We start from the raw sequence: 19,666 nt of genomic DNA, 5'->3' as shown, positions 1-19,666 counted from the left end.
GGAACAAAGTCAGAGAGAGGGAGTCTGTGGGGGGAAAGGTGAGGAAGCCACCAAAGTCCCTCAGTGACTGGTGAGTGGTCAGCTGAGGGCCATTGGAGGGGATGTTGTCTATGTATGGCCCATGTATGGGGAAAAGTGCTGTCATTGTAGTCAGAATGGCCAGTTTTCAGTTGTGCTGGACAGGTGATCCTCGGGACATCTCTGAGCCAACAGCTAGCCACGGGCTCAGAGGCGTATGCAGGGTGTTTAATACAGGTTGGGGTGCTTGCAGCTGGGCCAGGAAAGGACCACATTTCCAGCTGTCTGCACTTCAATCACACTGAGTGCCCAAGTGTAGCTGGCCCCTGAGGAGACACCTGGAGACAGAGTGCATGCATGTACACCGACACTGCCATCTTTCCTGGGTGGGCAGATGGCGGGTGACACAGAGAGCAGAAAGATGACTTTGGCAGTAATGAGAGCAAATCTGGCAGTGGATAGCCAGGGACGGGAGCTCTGTGTAGGAGCACAAGCTCCGCAGTTTGCATGCAAATATTTATAAGTGTCCCAGACAGAGCTCCATGGCTGAGCTTCCTTCTCTCCAACTCAGTTTTGCCAAATCTCCTTGTTTCCTGAGACGCACTCCTGCATGGCAAACCTCAGCTCCAATCCTCATCAGTCCCCAGTGTCTCTCTAAACTCAGAGCATCTCCCTGTGCAGAAGTGACAGGCACATGAATTAGACTCAGTCCACCCCTTGAAGGCCTAGTCGGGCCGAGGGTGGGTGGGTAGCCTTCCCAGATGGCATCTTTGCTTTGGGTACATCAGGGGCACAGACACATTCAATCCTGGGCAGGGAGGGTGCTGAGGGTGCTTACCTCTGACTCCCCCGCCTGCAGGCAGATCCCTTTTGTCCATGGGGCAGGGGCATTGAAAGAGTTGATGGTCCTTTCCCCAGAGCTGACCCAACATGCTGAAGCCAGGTCTACAAGGTCACCAGCAGCCCTGCTGGGGCTTGTGCCAGGCTGGATGCCCAGGCAGGGATTGGGGAGGATGATAGGAGGTGGAGGTAGAGCCTTCCCCATGTAGCTCCAGGCTGAGCTGGTGAAATGGGACCTCACCTCATAAAGCTGGAAATGCTGGGTGGAGCCCAGTCCCCTCCAGGGAAGGCTACTGGGAATGCCAACATGCAAAATGTCTTCTAGAAGAAACAGATTTGACTCAAACTTCAGAGTCTGGGGACTTAGGCACAAGAGGCAATGTGACAGCAGAGGAAGGAAGGCATGGGCGTGGAGGCTGAGGCAGGCACTTGTGTGGTCTCCAATCAGGAGAGTCCCTCTTAACCACATGGCCTGAGCATCTCCCCTTCTGGCTTGCCACTAAGGGGGTATCATTTTCTCTAAATCACAGATAATGGAAGCAAGGCCAGAGAGGATAATCACCTACCAAGAGCTCAGAGTCAGTAACCAGAATACATCAGAATCTCAGCTCATACGACCCCTGGGTCAAAAGACAGAGCTCCCTGGAGAAGACACAGAAACTAGCTGGGATGCAGGCCGAGACTGACTGGGAAGCCTCTGAGATCCCAACAGACAGTTCCCATGGTGATGCTGGCTAAATGCCCCATACTTCTCACGTATGGGGGAAGGCCTGCTCCTCCTGGGGCTCTCCCTTTTGCTATGGACTTCGGCTTTGCTTCTGGAGGACCTGAGGGAGCAGCTGGTGCTGGGGCAGAAACACAGCCCTAGGGTTTCACTTGGCTCCAGCGCGTCTTAACCGGGTGGCCTTGAGAAGATCTCTTAAGCTCTCTGATCCTCAGTTTCTTCATTTTCTTCATTGTAGCAAGATCTAATAATACACTGCCAGTTGCTGCAAGGATTAGTGGCATACTGTATGCAAAATGCTGGACATATGATCGTGCACAGTAATGAGGAGCTATTAATATTATGGCAGCTGCCGGCTGCAGCCTCCTGCTCCTCAGTGGTCCTCGGCTTCAGTCACCCCATTACCTCCAAGGGGGTTGCACCCACCTTCCTAGTACTGTGGGATGGAGGCTAATCTCCCAGGGATTCGTGACAGATACCTATGGTCCAAGAGATGCCCTAGACATAAGGAAATGGAGTGGCTTCCCCGGTCCTGCATCCTACGCACGTTATGTAGCATCTGAGAAGAGCTGCCGAGGTAGCAGCTGGTCCCGCAGCGCTGCCTCTCACAGGAGCGATTAGCTGTGTCATGCATCCATTTGTAATGAAATAGAAACGTTTTGATTTCTCTGGGAAGCCGGATTTTCTCCCAAATCCTTGCTGCTTTCATCCCTGGACATGAAACAGCCCATTCTAATCTCCTACCAGGAGCAGCAGTTATAAGGAGCCCATGAAATCTGATCAACCTCTGGGCTCCTGGGCGGCAGCTTTGATTGCCAGGAGGGAGCAAGTCGTCCTGGGCCTGGTGCTAATAGCTCCATGCATTATTGAAGAGCCATGTTTTCAGGGGCAGACACACCAGGGAGACATCCGGACTGCAGGCTGCGTGTCAGCCGCTTCCCTTGCTCCTTGCGATGGAGATTTGGGATCTGGCAGAGCCACAAAAAAAAGAGGCACTTGACAGAAATGTTTGTGCAGCTTCCGCGTCCTCATTGGAAGGCAGCTGATGTGGAACAAGCAAATAAGGTGAAACCAGCACTTTCCAATTCTCCCAGTTGCCCTTCCTCCAGTACAAACATCTGAGGAATGAGCAGCTGCCCGGGAGCTTCCGCAGAAGAGGGCGCGTGCCCAGGGCAGGATGCTCACCTCAGCCAGGGCTGGGGCCCGACAGTATCTTCCTAACCCTTTGAGTAGGATACCCAGGTTTTGGAGCCAAGAGGAGCAAATCAAGAGCTGGGCTTAACATCCCTGAGAATTTGCAGGAAATGCAAAGAGGGCAGGTTTACTTTGTGAATCCCCACTTACTGTTTGAACTAGATGAACTAATTAGACCTCCCCCCCTTTTTTTCCATTCAGAAATTGGTATTTGAGTGTCTACAATGTGCCAGGCACTGGTTAAAACACTGAAAGCCTGACAGGGAGTGCAAACAGTTGGGAATGCCAGTCGTCAAGATGGCCCCACTCATCTCTGCCTTCTTGCATCCATGTACTTTATGCAGCCCCCTCCCCTGCTGAAGAGGGGTGGGTAGCCTGGGTAAATAGAACATTGCCGAACAAGGGCGTGGAATGTCTGAAACTAGGTTTAAGAGGTATCGTGGCTTGTCTCTTGGATCAGTTCTCCAGGGGGAGCCAGCGGCCATGCTGTAAGAGAGGACCCCATGGCGATCCTGGAAGTGGATCTTCTAGCCCCAGTCAAGCCTTTGCTGACTGCAGCCCTGGCTGACATCTTCACTGCAAACTCCTGAGACAGCTTGACCCAGAAGCATCCAGCTAAGCTGCCCAAATTCCTCACCAACACAAACTGTGAGACAATAAAAGCTTGTTGTTTAAACACACCCCCAATAAGCACAGGTCCCACCTCAAAGGTTCCACCACCTTCCCAAAGTGGCAGCCTGGGATGGCATGGGTGGCTCAGACAGCCAGAAAGTGCTTACTTAACATGCCTGTCTGTCGTGTTCATGAAACTGTTAGCTTGGGTAGTAACAGGTCCGTAGTATCACCCTTGATTCCAGACAGAAAAATGTCCCACTTAAGGCACATATTAGACATCCCATGCTCCATGACCCCCTGTTCTAAATTCTGGGTTGTTTGCTCTCCCTTGGGAAATTTCTGACCACTTAATACTCACCTTTAATACCCATCTTTTAATTAGAATATAGATATGATTTGTCCAAAATATTAGACAGTTAAATCCAATCTCTCCCAATTAAAAATCTGTTGATAGCTCCCAGTCAATTGAGATATTCTCAAGTCATGCCACGTCCTCTGAGATCTGAACCCTCCTAGAATCACTACCTCCCACCAGCCTCACCCAGCTACTGGAAGGTTTCTGGAGTCCTAAAGGCTCTTTTGCTATAGGACGGTGTCTATGTAATGTCTACCCTGAACCCAGGGTTGCCAAAAATCTCTGCTTCCTTTTTTTTCTTTTTCTGCTTCTGCAGGATTTGGCTTTGAATCATCCTCTTCTGGAAAGCCCTTGCCCACCCTGCTGACAAGGCCACTAGAAGGTAAGCTGTCAGTCACGCTCCAGGCTGCAGTGCCAGGGCTGAGATCACCCCTGTGCAAATCAGGATGTGTTGGTTGTTGACAGGCAGGGTCCATTCTGATGGGTCAGTTTCTTGTTCTGATTGCTTGTTTCCCTGGTTGTTAAAATCTCCCTTTCCAAAGGCCTTGAAAGAAGGAATTCATTAAATATTTGCAGAATGACTCAATGAACAAAATGCTCTGGGCTCCAAAGTTACAAAATAAATTGCTTTCAGAACCCCTATGTCAGGGTTGGTGATTAAGCCTACCCACCTCCCTCCCCCACAATAGGGATTGAACCCAGGGCCTCACTCATGCTAAATGCATACTCTGCCACCAACTGAGCTCCACCTCCAGCCCAAGGTCCTTCTCATCACTGGTCTTACATTGGGAACATTCTGTGTGGCACAGCCCTGAGCTCTGAGTCCTTCAACCGATTAATAATTTTCTTTGAACCACACCATATTGAATAGTGAGGGCTTCATCTCCTTCAGCTGACTCTTGTCTTTCCAACCAGCAGGCTCTTCATACGCCTGCACCAGGAAAAGCAGAGAATGCACCCGCCCTACAAAGAAATGCCTCCCACAGTTCTTGGGTCCCTCCGACATCCTTGGATCAGAGGAAGTGACCCCAAGTCCTCAACCTTTGCTATTGCAATTTCCCAACTCACATTACAGGTTAACTCCTACCTGAATGAATTGCAAAGTGCTCCAGTTACTTGAAATTATTTTACATTTGAGTCCATATCCTTCTATAAATTGCTAGGAAGAATTGTATTCTAAATCTAATCCAGTCATTGTCTTCATGAGGGAATGCTCAATAAAACCTCAGTGACCCCAGATCAAGACACTTTTTGTCACCATTTCTGCGGTCATCTTGACTCAGGGAAGAGCATAAAATCACCATTTGGGGGGTGGGCAGGCCATCTGAGGAATACAGAGGAGTGACCCACACCATCCACAGTCAGGCTTCTTTCTCTGGCCTTCAGGATATGCTGTGTTTCCCCTCCAGCCTTGCCTTGCCAAGGACACTCACTGTTATAGGTCAAGCCCACCTGCTCCAGGAAATGTGCCATCCAGGGTGTGACGGGGGTGGTGGGGGGTGGGGGGGGCTAGGTACCCCCATATGAATGAACATTTTTCTCAGCACAGTAAGAGACTTACCAAAGACTTGTCCACTGGTTGAATAAACAAGGAAGTTAAATTGATAATGGTTGAGATCAAAACTACCTAAACTGTACCAAATGCTGCCTGCTTGGTGGATGATGGCAGAGGAGTGGCACATGCACTTTAGCCATATTTTCCCATTCATTTGACTAGTGTTTACTCAATAGCTACTTAATGTGCCAAGCTCTGTGTGGGTGCATGTCCCAGTGCATATCTCTCTCTCTCTCTCTCTCTCTCATACACACACACACACACACACACACACACACACACATTTTGCTTGGAAACATCAGTAAATGCAGCTTCACGGTACAGAAGTAGAAGTTCTCCAAAGAGGAGCAAGGGAATCTAATTCTGCCCAGCTTTCCATGGGAAGCAAAGATAAGCCTGAAATATGTGGTTTCCCTGGGGTCTACATTTTCTGGGTCCAGCAGGGGAAAGGGATCTGGTGTTAGGCCTTTGGAGACAACTCAAGGGACAGGTTCCTGGACTTCCCTCTAGATGCTCCCTGCTACCACCAACCACCCCCAGCTATGGCCAGACTCCCGGGCTGTCTGTCAGCGGATCACAGGAGCGCAAGGACAGCAGGCACATCCTGTTGGCAGCTGGGATCCAGCCTGGGGGCTTCTGGCCACAACCCTATTGCAAGAAGTCCTTTCCTCTCAGCTGGCTCCCCCAGCAGCTGTCTGGAAAAAGCAGCCCAGGAAAGCAGAGGGGTGGGTGATTGACGGGGCTGTGTGTCTTTCTCCTACTCCTGTGAATTTTTCAATGGGATAAAATAGGCTTATCTCTCATTTTTAATTGATTTTAATGCGGCTCAGCCAGACTAGATCAAATCTCAGCTCCTCTGTGGCCTGGGATGAATGGTGTGGGGAGCTGCCTGAATGTTAATAAGAGGGGTTGGGAGAGGCCAGAGGAGGCAAGGAGGCCATTGTTTGCCTGGGAGACTTTCTCAGCTTGATCTTGGGCTGGCCTGCTGGGATGGACCCATCCACAAACTTCAGGGGGTGTGGGGAGCAGTGTATGGCTATGGGATGGGAGTAGTTGGCTTCTAGCCTTAGGTTGGTACACAGGGACCTAAATGTATACTTGGGCCTCCATCTACTGCAAGGTTTTGGACTTGCATTAGTCAGCTTCATATTACTATAATGAAATACATGAGTCAACTAACTTATAAAGAAAAAAGGCTTACTCTGGCTCATTGTTCTGGAGGTTCCAGACCTAGATTAGGCAGTTCCATTCTTTGTACCTCTGGCAGAAGTGCCCCATCATGGCAGGAGCATATGGTGGAGCAAGTTGCTACATCATGAACCATGAGTCTTAGCAAAGAGATAAGACTCAATTTCATATCCCCTTCAAAAGCACACCTCCAATAACCATACCCCCCTCCCTCAAAGTCTCACCATCCCCAAGAATGCCACCCTAGTGACAAAGCCTTTAACACGTGTCCTCTGGGGGCCACTCATCCAAACCATAGCAGGACTCCAGCCAGCAGCCTCTCAAACACTCACCGCCCTCCTCCTCTGTCCCCCTTTCCCTGTGCTTGCACTCCTCTAGTAAGCCATCGGTGCCTTTGTGGTTGTCTCTGTGGCACTGCCAGCCACCTCTGACAACCAGGGGGCTCCTCTCAGGTCCTGTCTCATCTCTCCTCACCACCTCCTTGGCCCAAAGCCTTGCTGGACTCTGCCTTAGAATGGCCAAACTCTGCTGGTTCTCAGCCCTCTCCTCTCAAATGGGGAAATGGCATCACCCACTGGCATCACTTGGAAGAGTCAGAAAAGGCAAAGCAGGTGGCACAGAGAGCAGGGGCTTAGAGCAGGGGCTATTCAGGTGTGGCTTCTTCCCAACCAACAAACCACGGGGAACCGCAGCCAGTACAGTGTCCCTCAAGGGTGGGTGTCGGTTCCTGCTCCAACCCCACGATGAGGCAGTGAATTTACAAATGCCCCCATTGTTGCCGAAACCTTGGTCCTGATGCCAAACCATTAATGAGGACAAAGTTTTGAGAAAATGGAAAAGGAAAAAGAAGGTTTAGTGCTTTGCTACCAAAGGAGAAACACAGGGGACTCCTGTCCCAAAGGCTGTGATTCTGCCCATCAGCAGGAACAGAGGGTGACTCAAAGGCTACATTCCCCGAGTTCTCTGCAGTTGTAATTTACTTGTTAATTTAGGAGATAGTCATTTCTGAGATCTTCTGATACCATCCCCAAAGTCTGGATCACTTTGTTCCTATAGTGGGTGTGTGCTCGGACAGAGAACTCTGCACTGGGGGGGGGGGGGGAGGTAATCCTGTTTTCCCTGAGATTAAGGAGGGGAGGAGCAGGGAGAGAGGAAGAAAAAGAATGTTCATTTTAAAAATAAGTTGAATGGCAGAGCAGCAAGGGTTATATTCAAAGCATAACGCGGACCACTGTTACACCATCCCATTCTCTTATCTGGAAAGGGGCAACAGTTACCACAGAGGAGTGGTTTTCAGGCTTAGCTCCTAGAACAGAAACACCCAAAGTAGGTTATAAAGACTGGAGCCAGAGATTACGTCTCAGAGTATGGCTCAATTGCTCTAGGATCAGTTGAGCATTGATAGACGTTGGTATGTTGTAGAAGTCAATGAGTTTAAGACAGGATGGGGAAGAAGGTTTGTCTTACAAAGCAGAGCCCCTTATCAGCCCCTCTATGGGCCTCTCCCTATGGTCACAGTCATTCCAATTCAAATCCAGTGCTCCTAAAAGCAATAGAGCACCCAGGGTCCCCATAAACCTCAGCTGGAGGAGAGACATCTAGCTCTCCATGTTTCTTCTCCCTGTCTTTCAATTAGAAAAGCTGGTTCATCCCCACATTAAATACAAGCTCATCATTTTCTGGCATAGACACAGACTATCCAAGGGCTGGTTTCCCAATGTGTATAAACTCTGAAACACTCTTTTCCCCAGATACCAAAACCCCTAATCCTCACACATACAAACAAATGTGGTCAAAGCCAGATTCACTGAAACACAAATATCTAGAAACACATTATTGAGAACTGTGAATGGCCCGAGATTCTCCCCTATGCACAAGCCAGCAAATTCCCTGACTTGGTTTAAAGGACACTGGTAAAGGACATGAGATTCCTGGGTCAGAGATGAAGGACAGTTTAGTATTCACGGCAATAACAGTAATGAGAATTTTAGTGCCAGATCTCCGAGCACTAATTTCCACAGGGTGATGTCCAAAAGATTAGGTGATACCTCAGTTATCCTGTAGGGGAAAAACTCTGAGCTTAGGACACCTGTGTTTATAATAAGCCGGAAACATGCCCACCCTTCACTCAGGAGCGAGACACTGATGGTGTTTACCGAGACTGTTCATTATACAACATCCCTGAAAAGATAGTCCAGAAAAAAGTACAGTAAGCACCTCACTTTGCAAGATGTGCAGAAATTCAAGAGATCTATGGACAATTGTCTGCTAACACTTAGGTTCACAGTATGCATCCCAACAGTCTGACACACTCCCAGCTCACACTCATATAGCATGTGAGCACACCTCAGCCTACACAGAAACATGTATACTGACTCACAGGGGTCACTGTCCAACAAACATACCCAATGCTTAGAAAGTGCTTGGAAAGGGGTTGGGATGGTCCTTACCCTCCCTGCCTGAGCTGATTATGCCTAGCTTGAGTCTTCACCTCCATCCATGCTCCACACACCTTACACACCTTGCCCTTTGAGTTCAGAAATATGATCGACTCTCTCCACTGATAATCCACTGAGTTTAAGACAAATCTCCACAAATTTCTGACCTGGCTCTGCACCCTGGAGTCCTCATTCCCCTTCTCCTAGCCCAGCACGGCATTCTTTGGTTTTTAATATTTATTTTTTAGTTGAAGTTGAACACAATACCTTTATTTTATTTATTTTTATATGGTGCTGAGGATCGAACCCAGGGCCTCGCATGTGCTAGGCAAGCGCTCTACCGCTGAGCCACAACCCCAGCCCCCAGCACCACATTCTTGACCTGTGCAGAAGCCTTGCACTATACTTTTTGGGGCATCCACCCACCCTCTACACACATGGGTCCCCTGTCTTAGCCTGAGATACATCCAGTACCAATCACAGGCCTGTGGAGCTAACTGTTCTCTACTCAGTGTTCCCTCCTAGTTTGTGCCTACAGAGTCCTTTGTCTCTCTGAGCTGTGATACAATAGTCATCCAAGGTTTTCAGGACTTTCTTCCCGTCCTAGGCTGGGAGCTGCTGGGAAACAGGCCTTTTGTTTGACTTGTTTTGGATCAGCTGAGTGAGCCTCGGGCCAGGGCAGGGGGCCAAGGCTTAAAATGGGAGATGGTTGCTGTTACACCAATTACAGGCCTACAAGCAGAACAGGTTGCCTGACTTGTGGGGCCCAGTGCAGAATAAAAATGTGGGGTTCCCTTGTTTCGAAATTAAGCATCACAAGGCAATGGAACATGTAGCCCTTCTAACTGGGAGGCCCAAAGGGATGCATGCAGCCAGCCCTGACCACGGGAGCTGCCTCGTGGACTGGCGGTAACATCAGGCACCTTCATATGTCCTGTGGACCCTGTGAAGGCAAAGGGCCTCAGAGGGGCGCAACCTGCCCAAGAGAGTCTTCTGGAAGCCTTGGGTACCTGTAGTGATCTCCTTACCTCCCTACTTCCCTTCTGCTTTCCTCCCTCCCTCCCTCTCTCCCTCTGTCCCTCTTTTCTCCTCTCTCTCACTCTCCCTCCCTCCTTCTGGGTGGAGGAGGAGCCTAACATTGACATTATCTAGTTCTTACTATTCAGTTATGAAAATTCTTTGGGCACCTACTGTGAGTGTTGACCTTGCATGACCCATTGGAGTCATGCCATGGGTCCCCTGCTCCTGAGGAAGTTCCATACACACCCACACAAGAGAAGAATGGAACCCCAATTCTCTCCTCTTTGCCACTCCCCATCTGCATAATTCCTGTCCACTCATCCAAGCCCTTCCCCTTCCCTCAATTCTTCCCCTGTAGGGCTTTAAAATCTGTCACGTGTTAATGGTCAAATGACTGTAGGCAGATGCACAAGAAAGATGCAAAGAGGAGACAATGATATCAAGTCCAAAGTAAGTCCCTTGATTATACCCAGGCCTGCCACCCAGAGGGAACTAATTTAGCGACTTCTATTTACAGAGCTGGTGGTTAGAATGATAGTTCTAGAAGCGCCTGGACCTTTATTTCATGGTTTGTTAGCTCTGAACAGTTTCTATTCACTTCCTGCCATGACAAGTGATTGAGTGTACATCTTTTGCTCAGAGCTCAGTATGTGTTGTTCCATTCGCGTCACACAGTGTCTCCTCACTGCCTGCTCCGCAAGAGGAAAACGGTTTCTGCCTCTGCTGCTCCTCAATCTGAGTCTTATGTTCTGACTTGTTTCACAGGATCAGGTGCTTTAACTTGATCGAGTGCATTAGCAAGTATATTTTACTTTATCGGCTCCTTTTGCATCATCGAGGCTACAATGTTTGCAAGCCGGACTTCTGGGCTTTGTCTTTGGTTGATGTCAAGATAGCCTTCATAGCACAGTGGTTACATAAGCTTCGTCCAGGGGAGGCCCACAGGGAAGGAACTGTGTTTCTGAGTCACTAAACCAAAGCTGCAGGAAAAGAAAGACATGAACTTTGGGGCTAGAGAGAGTCTCTCACTGCAGCCAAAGGGCAAAAAAAAGCACAATAATTTAAAGATCTTAATTGGCTTTATTTTCAATTCTAGAATCTCCTGACACTTCATTGCATCAAGTGGAATGAGTTTCAATAGGTCGAGCAGAGGAGGCTGGTTTTGTTGTCAGGAGTACCAGAGAAAAGCACCGGGAAGAACAAAGAGGTGATTGCAAAGTTCCTTCCTGGGGAGGCTGGAACAGTGACAGAACACAAGGAAAATAACCAAAGAGCGAACATCAGCTTATTTTAGGTTCCTTCTTTTGTGAGTGTGTAAGGATTAAAGCAGAGGGAACTTCATTATCATGCCAACAAAATTGACCTATTTGGGGAAAATTGGCTGTAATCTCTCTAATCCTGATTTCAGGAGGTCAGATAAACAGCTTAGTTTCAGGCTGGTGATGGGGAACCTTAGCATGAATGACTCCATTTTGCTTTTAGTCTGGGCTTTGGGCCCCTGTCATTTCCATTTAACCCTGCACGTGCCGGCGGCTGCACAGACCCATCGGTTGCTGTGTTTGGTTGGCCTCATATATTCCAGCAGTGGCCGGTCCAGTTCACTTATTTTCCCTGGCGGCCTCTTATTCTGCCCTCCCTCTTCCCCATTTCAAGAAGGAGCACACTCTTCTTTTCCACATTCTTATAGTCGCTGGATTTTAATATTGTTTGAAGGGATCAAAACTGGCTTTCTGAGTTCCTAGGCAGCTCCTGCTGGGATTTCCTTCAGGACCCCCCTGGATGAATTCCTCTGTTTCTCCTACCCAATAACCTCCTCTTCTTGAGATTCCATTCTCTCTCTCTCTCTCTCTCTCTCTCTCTCTCTTTTTTTTTTTTTTTTTTGGTACAGGGAACTAAACCGCTGAGCAACATCCAGGGCCCCTATTTGTATTTTATTAGAGAGGAGGTCTCTGAGTTGCTTAGGGCCCCACTAAATTGCTGCTATGGCTGGCTTTGAACTCATGATCCTCCTATCTCAGTCTCTGGAGCTGCTGGGATTACAGGTGTGCTCCACCATGCCTGGCTGAGATGCCTTTTTTACTTTGCAAGTAGTATATCCTCAAATGATCTCTGTCTGTTGTAGTCATAGGATTAGAAGCTCAAAATCATTGTCCCTCTGAACCCTCTGGCCTCTGGCATCAGATATTGGATTCCCACTCCTTGAACATTGCCCATTTGTACTATCTAGAAGCCAAGATCTTATGATTAGATGCTTGAAATATGGCAAGAATTTTTCAGGTTCCTCTTCAAACAAAGACCCATATCTTACAGTGGGGCTCATTCTGTGATCTTGGTTTTCTCTTTCTGGAATTCTGAATGATAAGGGCTGAGTCCCCTGGCCTGATCCTTTATGAAGGATCTGTGCTAGTGATCTCTCTGGGGCCACTTTTAGGTTGTGATTTCCTTCTCTGTTCAACTATCAGTTCAGTATACAGTATTCTCATGCTTATCCACAAGGGGATACATCCCAGGACCTTCAGATGCCTAAAACCACAGGTAGCTCCAGCCTCTATGTATACCTACCTGTTATTAGGTCTAATTTATAAGTTAAATTAGGGATAACAACAATAATAATCAAGTAGATTACTATAACATTACATAGTTGTAAAAGTTACTTAGAACTTAGGGATTGCTTATCTGTAGAGTCTTTCATTTAATGTTTTCAGACTGTGTTGCCACGAGTAACTGAAACCTTGGAAAGCAAATCAGATAAGGGCCTATTCTGGTCTTCCTCCCATTTTCCAGAAAGTCAACAATTTGACCCCGGAAGCTCTTTGTCACGTTGACAGGAATTTCCGTGTGGATTCCTAAGGGCATCTCAGTGGGATGGGGAAGCTGTGCTTCTACCACCTTCTGGAACATTCTCCACCCCTCTGGAAGATTCTGGGTCCTTCTTGGAAAGAAGGAGGGTGCCACACTGGTTTTCAGGTGCCTGAGAGGGCCTAACTTCCTGTAACAGAAGCAGAGCCTTGGTATAGTCCGCCTGGCTCAGGGGCGCAGATCACTGCTGGGGCTAGAGGCTCATGGCCTCCGCAGAGGGTGTCCACAGAAGGGGTGGGGAGAGCAGTGTTTAGGAAGCGAGAGGAGAGCCCCCTGCTCAAGTGGGCTGGCAGAGCCTGGAGGAGGGAAAGTGGGCCCCAGCCTCTGTGGGAAGCTGGGCCTGACCTGGCTCTGTAGCTGCCTGACCCCAGGCTCTGCAGGGCAGAGGCCACAGGCAGCTAGGTGCCACCCACAGAGCACCTCCCTCTCCGTTCAGACTTAAGATGGATGGCTTTGACACATGGGAGCCCCTGGAAGGAGAAGAGGTGGGTGGAAAATGGCTGTGAAGGACTTTGGGCAGTGAGGACTGAGGGAAGTGGGGGGAAGATCATGGTGGACATTGACAAATGGAAGACAGGGCCGCTCACAATAGCCCACCAGGTCCCCAGGGGCTGAACCGCGTGTGGTCCCTCTTCCCTGCTCTTTGGCTACCTGTGCCTGAGTTTTCTCATTTCCCATCCACTTGCACCATCTCTTTGAGCTTCTTGGGTCTCAGCTCCCTGGAGGAAGCCAACAGCAGAGATTCCCCTGCCGCCAAGTGTCCCTTTTCAGAAGTACTCAGGGAGGGGGTGTGTGGGGCACTGCGTGGCATGAAGAGGAGTTATGATGAGCTCTGAATCCTGCCTATAAGGAGGGGACAAACCGGCGGGGATGGAGAAGACACAGGGACAGCTTCAGAAGCGCATGGCTTGGGACCTGCTTCTCCTATAGTGACAGATAAACTCCTTATGAGCAAGGAGGCACTGGGCCTGGGCTGCCTGTCCCCCCAGAGTCAGGCTCAGCCTTCCAGGCTTTGAGGGAAGGGAGGGACTGCTCTGCTGGGGAGCCACTGGCCATTTTAGAAATTGGAACTTAGGCCCACAGTGGGGAGGGGTCAGGCTTCTCGCTCCAGGAACCTGCGTGAGTAGCAGCTGGGGGCGGGGGTCATATTGAAGTGGTGGGTCTGAAGATAAACTGGGACAGGCAGAGTGTGTGGAGCTGCTCAGGTGGGCAGGGTCTACAGAATGCCTGAGGCTGCCTGTTAAGGTTGGCTGCCTCCCCACCAGCAGGACAGAGCAGGCTTGCCGAGTCCTGCGTCTTGGCCCTGGGGCTGCTCTAGTCAAGCTCTTTGTCCACTTAGGGAGGGGGCCAGAAAGGGCCGCTGCCCTCATCCATCCACAGGACACCCCCATGTCCCCCAAAATAATTCTGTTCACTGCAGGGCCTCTTGGAAGCCTCCTGCCTTAGGATCCAAATTACTCCTCCAGGTAGGCTGGAGTTTTGCCCCGAGTCCCCCACCAGCCCCATGAGGCTGGGCTGAGCCACTGTCCCTGCATCTGTCTCTCCTAAGCACTCAGGGTAGGACTGGACCCTGCTTGGGGTGTCTCCCAGGGCTTGTGGGGCATGTGGATAAATGAATAAATGGACAGTACTGTCCCCAGGTCCCCTGCCCCCAGGCCCTGCCCAGGCCCAGTGCTGCCCTTCTCCCAGCCTTTCTCTCCTGCCCAGGGAGGATGGTGCAGCCTCCCTTGCACCGGAGTTGAACACCAAGGCTCTTTTAAGCCTGTGAATGGGTTCCCGAGGTAAAAGGGGGTGTTGAAGGTTGTCTGAAGAAAAGAGAGGGGCCTGACCCTGAGTCCTCGGGAGTGGGTTTAAGTCTGCTCGCACCGGGAGCAGCTGCCCAGGACACTGTACTAACTTTCATCTGGCAACCTGGCAAGTACAGCCAGGGCTGGAAGAAGCCACAGACCCATGGATGTTTGACAGCTTTTGTACTTTGGCACAGCCAGGCTGACTCTTAGGGACGCTTCTGTAAACCCTGAGCATAGGCCAGGAAAAGAAATAGGAATGTGGTTCCTATAGCAGCCAAGTGTCCCAGTGCTTGGGGCCAGGCCAGGGCCTGGTGGTGGGCAGGAGGCAGGACCTGGAGCCATCCTCCCTACCTTGTCCCAGCCCACCGGCTGACCACCCCAACTAAGGGCCATATCGGCAGGGGCGGTGGGATGAAGTTGGGGTGTCCACAGATAGCTGTGGTGCAGTCCCCGAGGGGGTGAGGAAGCAGCTCCCAGCCTGCTCCAGGGTCACCTTCCCATCCTGCTGCTCAGAGCTGGCCACAGGAAGCTTGGTTCCAATGCACTCGGAGCCCTGAGGGCAGGTACTGTGCCTGGCTCTTCTCTGTCCCTAGCGCCTGTCTCAGGGCCCACAGAGAGGAGGTGCAGATACACAGTTGCAGAATGAATGGGTGGATGGACAACAGAGGCATAAATAAAGATCATTCACTGGGGAAGATATTAGAACAGAGCGAAGGAAGCCTTGAAGTCCTGCCCTTGATGCCGCAGTGTGCCCCTTGGCTCCCCTCCTTCCTCCCCCCACCTCTCTCTCTCTCTCTCTCTCTCACACACACACACACACACACACACACACACACACACACACACACACACACCTTTCCAGAACACTCAGAGCCACTTTGAGGGTGTCATGCTTTGTCACGGCTAAATAATCCTGCTCTGAGCACCAAGCCCCTTGCTCCAAAATGCACAACTCTCAGGAGCCCTGCTGTGACACCACAATGTCATAAGAAACTTCTACATTTTGTCTCCTCCCTGGCTCCTACACTTACCTCCTGAAACTGTAGAGCCTCCCAAGTGATAATAAGGTCTCTGTCTGCTAATGAGATGACAAGCGGTAAGTCACTAGATAGATTCAGGATGGGCCCTGATCGCCAGAAAAACCAAGACACTATTAGAAGGTTGGGGATTTCTGCCACACTCCAGCCTCATGAGGGGAGAATGGCTGAAGGTCAAGTTGATCACCATTATGCCTACATAATGAAGCCTCCATAGAGAGCCAAAAGGACCAGGTTCCGGAAGCTTCTAGATTGCTGACTGCACAGAGTAGTGTGCCCACATGCTTGGCCAGACACAGCTCTTCCATGTGCCCTTCATCCGAATCCTTACAAATATCCATTATAATATATAATACATGGTAAGCGGAAATGAAATGATTCCCTGGATTCTGAGAGCCATTCTCTCGAATTAATTGAATTGGGCCAGGCCGAGGTCATAGGAACCTCAATTTATAGCCAGTTGAGCAGAAATACAGGTCACAACCTGGGGCTTGTGATTGGCATCTGAAGTGGGGGTAGTCCTGCGGGACTGAGCCCTCAACCTGTGGAATGGACTGTCTCCAGGTAGACAGTGTCAGCGTTGTCTGATTAGAGGACACCAGCAGGACAATCACTTGGCACCTGGGGAAACAACCTCGGCCTGTCTGGTGTCAGAAGAGCAGTGCTGAGTGGCTGTGACAGTAGGAAAAGCACTTTGGGTTTTTCTACCCTGAACTCCCCCGCCCACTCACCCCTCTGACCTTCTTCCCCCTCCCCCCATGACCCCCTCCCTCCCCTGTGCAGGAACAGCAGCACCAGGAAAGCTTCTCAGCTTCCCACTGTGATTTCAAAGAATGCTGATCTTCATCAGCTACATTAATGAATCAGAGCCCAGGAGGTGCCAACCTTCCTAAAAATACCTGATGCCGAGAGGGGCTGCGAAGGCTGCATCCTCAGGGGGCCAATCAGATCCTCTGGGACAGCCTCCAGGTCACCCACACACTGCAGATGGGGAAACTGAGGCCCAGAGAAGGAAAGGACACACGTCAGGCCTGGGACCCAGGGAGGGGCTCTGCAGAGTGTCTCTGCCGCCAGACAGGGTCAAGGTGGGGGAGGCTCTGCAGTCCAGAGCCCCAAGTGGGGCTGAGGGCTGAGCAGGGCTGAGCCCCAGACTGAGCCCTGCTCTAGGCCCCAGACACTCCGCAGATCCAAGGGGCAGCTCCTACAGGTGGAAGCAGTTCACTAGGTTCGGTAACCACGAAGGGGGGTCCCATAGGGGGTCCCTGGGCCATGGTGGAACTGCCCTGCATGGACAGGTTTATTCTTCTCAGGCAGGGGAGACTAGGAATGGCCCCAAAGATCGAGAGTAGGGGTCACCCTCCTTTCTCACCGTGCAGTCCCAGAAGCAATAGGTTGTATTACCTGGGAGCTCATTGGAAACGCAGAAGTGCAGGCCCCGCCCCAGAGCTGCTGGCTCACTCCTCAAAGTGATTCTGCTCATTAAAGTCGGAGAAGTACTGGCCTCTGGAGCCACCTAGCATCAGGTCTGGCCCAGCAGTGACACGTGTGATTAATGCACATACATAATGTTCTTCATTGCCAGGAGGGGGTCAGGGAGGACGGGAACCAGGAAGGAAGAATCCCTAGGATGAAAAATCCAGAGTTAAAAGAGGCTGCTGCCCCTGGGAGTGTCATGGAGTGATAGAATCTGGCGAAGTAAAAGTCGTAAGTTCATCCAGGCTGCCTCCTCGGCGGGCTGAAGGCTCCTCCCATCTCTCTGACAGCTGCTTTCTAGTCTCAGCTGTGACAAGGAGCTTGGCACCTGTCAGGCTGTCCACTGCAGGGTGGACACTGGGACTAACGGAGCCTTCGGAAGGAGGGCAGACGCCACCTGCATGGGCCCAGCTGCTAGCTCCGCAGCACTTCACTCAGGAGGAGTTGCTGGCCCCCGGCCGCGTCCTTCTTAGCTCCCTCCTCACTCCATCAGAAATTGTCTTTCCACCTGTGTTTGCAAAGTCATTTACGAGCCTCTCTTCCCTGACTGCAGAGTCTGCCACACTGTTAAAGAGGCCCAGAGTCTGCCACACTGTTAAAGAGGTGGAAGTCCCCCGGCTGGGATGCAGAGGGTGGTGCTGACCTTGCTCCTCCCCTTCCTCCTGCATCTCAGACAAGCAGGCACAGCAGCTCAGCTAAGTCAAATAGCCACAGGCCCTTCCCAAGCTGTGCAGACACTGTCCTGCAAATGGTGTGCAGAGGTGTAGCATGTCAGCTTGGAATAGCACCCTTTGCCATAGGGACTTGGAACTACAGGGGCTTGTTTCCCCAGAGAACCAAGGATCATTTCCCAGGGAATCGTGTTGAGCCAGGACATGTACACAGTACAGGAAGTCCAGACCCCTGCCTCCCTGCCCTCTCCTAGGGCTCTAGGCCAGGACATAAGCCCCTGGACAACTCCACCTGCACGTCCCACAGGCCTCAAGTTCAGGCATCTTCCCCCGTTTCCCTGCACTGGTGCCGTCTCTTCCATATCAAGTAGCTCCACTGTTGCTCAGCTGTCCAAGCCACCAACATGGGGTCACCTTCAGCCCCGACCTTCCACTCCCTCCCCTCTCTCCATCATACCCCCATGCCAGTTTTGGAATTCTGCTAATCCCCCTCCTTCATAAGTGTACACTGTTCTTCCCTCTCCTTCCCCATTGGCAGTGACCAGGTCCAAGCCCTGTCACCCGCTCCTTGCCTCCTCACTGGTTCTCCTCATCCTAGATCCATCCGAGTGGCAGTTACCTAGTGCATGGGGCCTGGAGGCACCGCCTGACTCCCTCTTCTGCCTGCTCCACTTTACTCCAAGTGCCCGTCCATGAGTCTGGGTAAGGTTCAGCTGGCTGGTGACTGGAGCGATTTTTCAAAAGCTGAGGAGATGAACAGGGGCAACCAGGCTGCCCCTTTCATCCCTGACGTTTGTGTGTATGTGTGTGCAAGGATGTGTGCACACCTGGGAACTCCCATGGAAATGTTCCTATGCCCTTCAGCAGGTGACCCCAAGCCCCAGGAGGTGGGTGTTGAGGTTAAGATTTGGACCCAAGCAGGTTGGATCTCAAGCATGTTTATACCCTCCACTCATACACGTTTGCTTGTATCCCCCAGTAAAGAGATAAGATATTTTTATCTTTAATTTTTTTTTAGATATACATGATAGTAGAGTATATTTTGACATATTACATATACAGAGAATATACTTATTTTAATTAGGATCCGATTCTTGTGGTTGTTTGTACATGATGTGGAGTTTTATTGGTGGTGTATTCATATATTAACATAGGAAAGTTATGTCTGATTCATTCTATTGTCTTTCCAAATCCTATCCCCTCTCCCTTCCCTTCATTCCACTTTGTCTAACTACAATGAACTTCTATTCTCTGGCCCCATTGTGGGTTAGCATCCACATATTAGAGAGAATATTCAGCCTTTGGTTTTGTGGGTCTGGTTTATTTCACTTAGTATGATAATCTCCAGTTCCATCCATTTAGCAGCAAATACCATAATTTCATTATTCTTTATGGCTGAGTAATGCTCTATTGTGTATATATACCACATTTTCTTTATCTATTCATCTGTTGATGGGCACCTAGGTTGGTTCCATAGCTTTGCTATTGTGAGTTGAGCTTCTATAAACATTGATGTGGGTGTATAATTGTAGTACACTGATTTTAAGTCCTATGGGTATATTCCAAGGAGTGGGATAACTGGGTCAAATGGTGGTTCCATTCCAAGTTTTCTGAGGAACCTCCATTCTGCTTTCTAGAGTGGTTGCACCAATTTGCAATCCCACCAGCAGAGTATGAATATACCTCTTTCCCCACATCCTCGCCAATATTCATTGTTACTAATATTCTTGATAATTGCCATTTTGACTGGAGTGATGATATTTCATTGTGATTTTAATTTGCATTTAGGAGACCAGATTTTTTTGCCACCGGCCCCGGGTTTTGATTGAAGGATTTCTGACAAGCAGTTTTCTGCAATCTTATTTGTATTTCTGGAAGATGTCCCCCTG

The 19,666-nt window shown here is 50.1% G+C and overlaps 1 protein-coding gene and 1 long non-coding RNA gene across 9 annotated transcripts in view; one reads left to right on the top strand and one right to left on the bottom strand.

Moving 5' to 3' along the window:
• Hs1bp3 (HCLS1 binding protein 3) overlaps window positions 1-19,666 on the bottom strand; it is a 96,386-nt gene that overhangs the window by 1,447 nt on the left and 75,273 nt on the right. Inside the window, exons 9-10 of one of the 2 annotated variants that reach the window (XR_013429197.1) lie at window positions 17,035-17,255; window positions 16,533-16,629 (exon numbers count right to left, since the gene is read on the bottom strand). The gene's annotated coding sequence lies outside the window, so the exon portion shown is untranslated. The remainder of the gene's footprint in view (window positions 1-16,532; window positions 16,630-17,034; window positions 17,256-19,666) is intronic. The other variant, XR_013429198.1, reaches the window with a different exon arrangement.
• Window positions 1-19,666, top strand: part of LOC144369440 (uncharacterized) — a 53,431-nt gene that overhangs the window by 12,596 nt on the left and 21,169 nt on the right. For 4 of the 7 annotated variants that reach the window (XR_013429204.1, XR_013429201.1, XR_013429199.1 and 1 more), the window contains exons 2-3: window positions 3,237-3,424; window positions 4,063-4,128. This is a non-coding gene — a long non-coding RNA (uncharacterized LOC144369440). Of the gene's footprint in view, window positions 1-1,388; window positions 2,648-3,236; window positions 3,425-4,062; window positions 4,129-4,661; window positions 4,984-19,666 lie in introns of those variants that run through there. The other 3 variants (XR_013429203.1, XR_013429202.1, XR_013429200.1) reach the window with 2 other exon arrangements.

This window comes from Ictidomys tridecemlineatus, chromosome 12 (genome assembly GCF_052094955.1).
Source record: "Ictidomys tridecemlineatus isolate mIctTri1 chromosome 12, mIctTri1.hap1, whole genome shotgun sequence".
Taxonomy (NCBI): Eukaryota; Metazoa; Chordata; class Mammalia; order Rodentia; family Sciuridae; genus Ictidomys; species Ictidomys tridecemlineatus.
The sequence above is the reverse complement of the archived record's forward strand: the minus strand, read 5'-3'. Positions and strand labels throughout refer to the sequence as shown.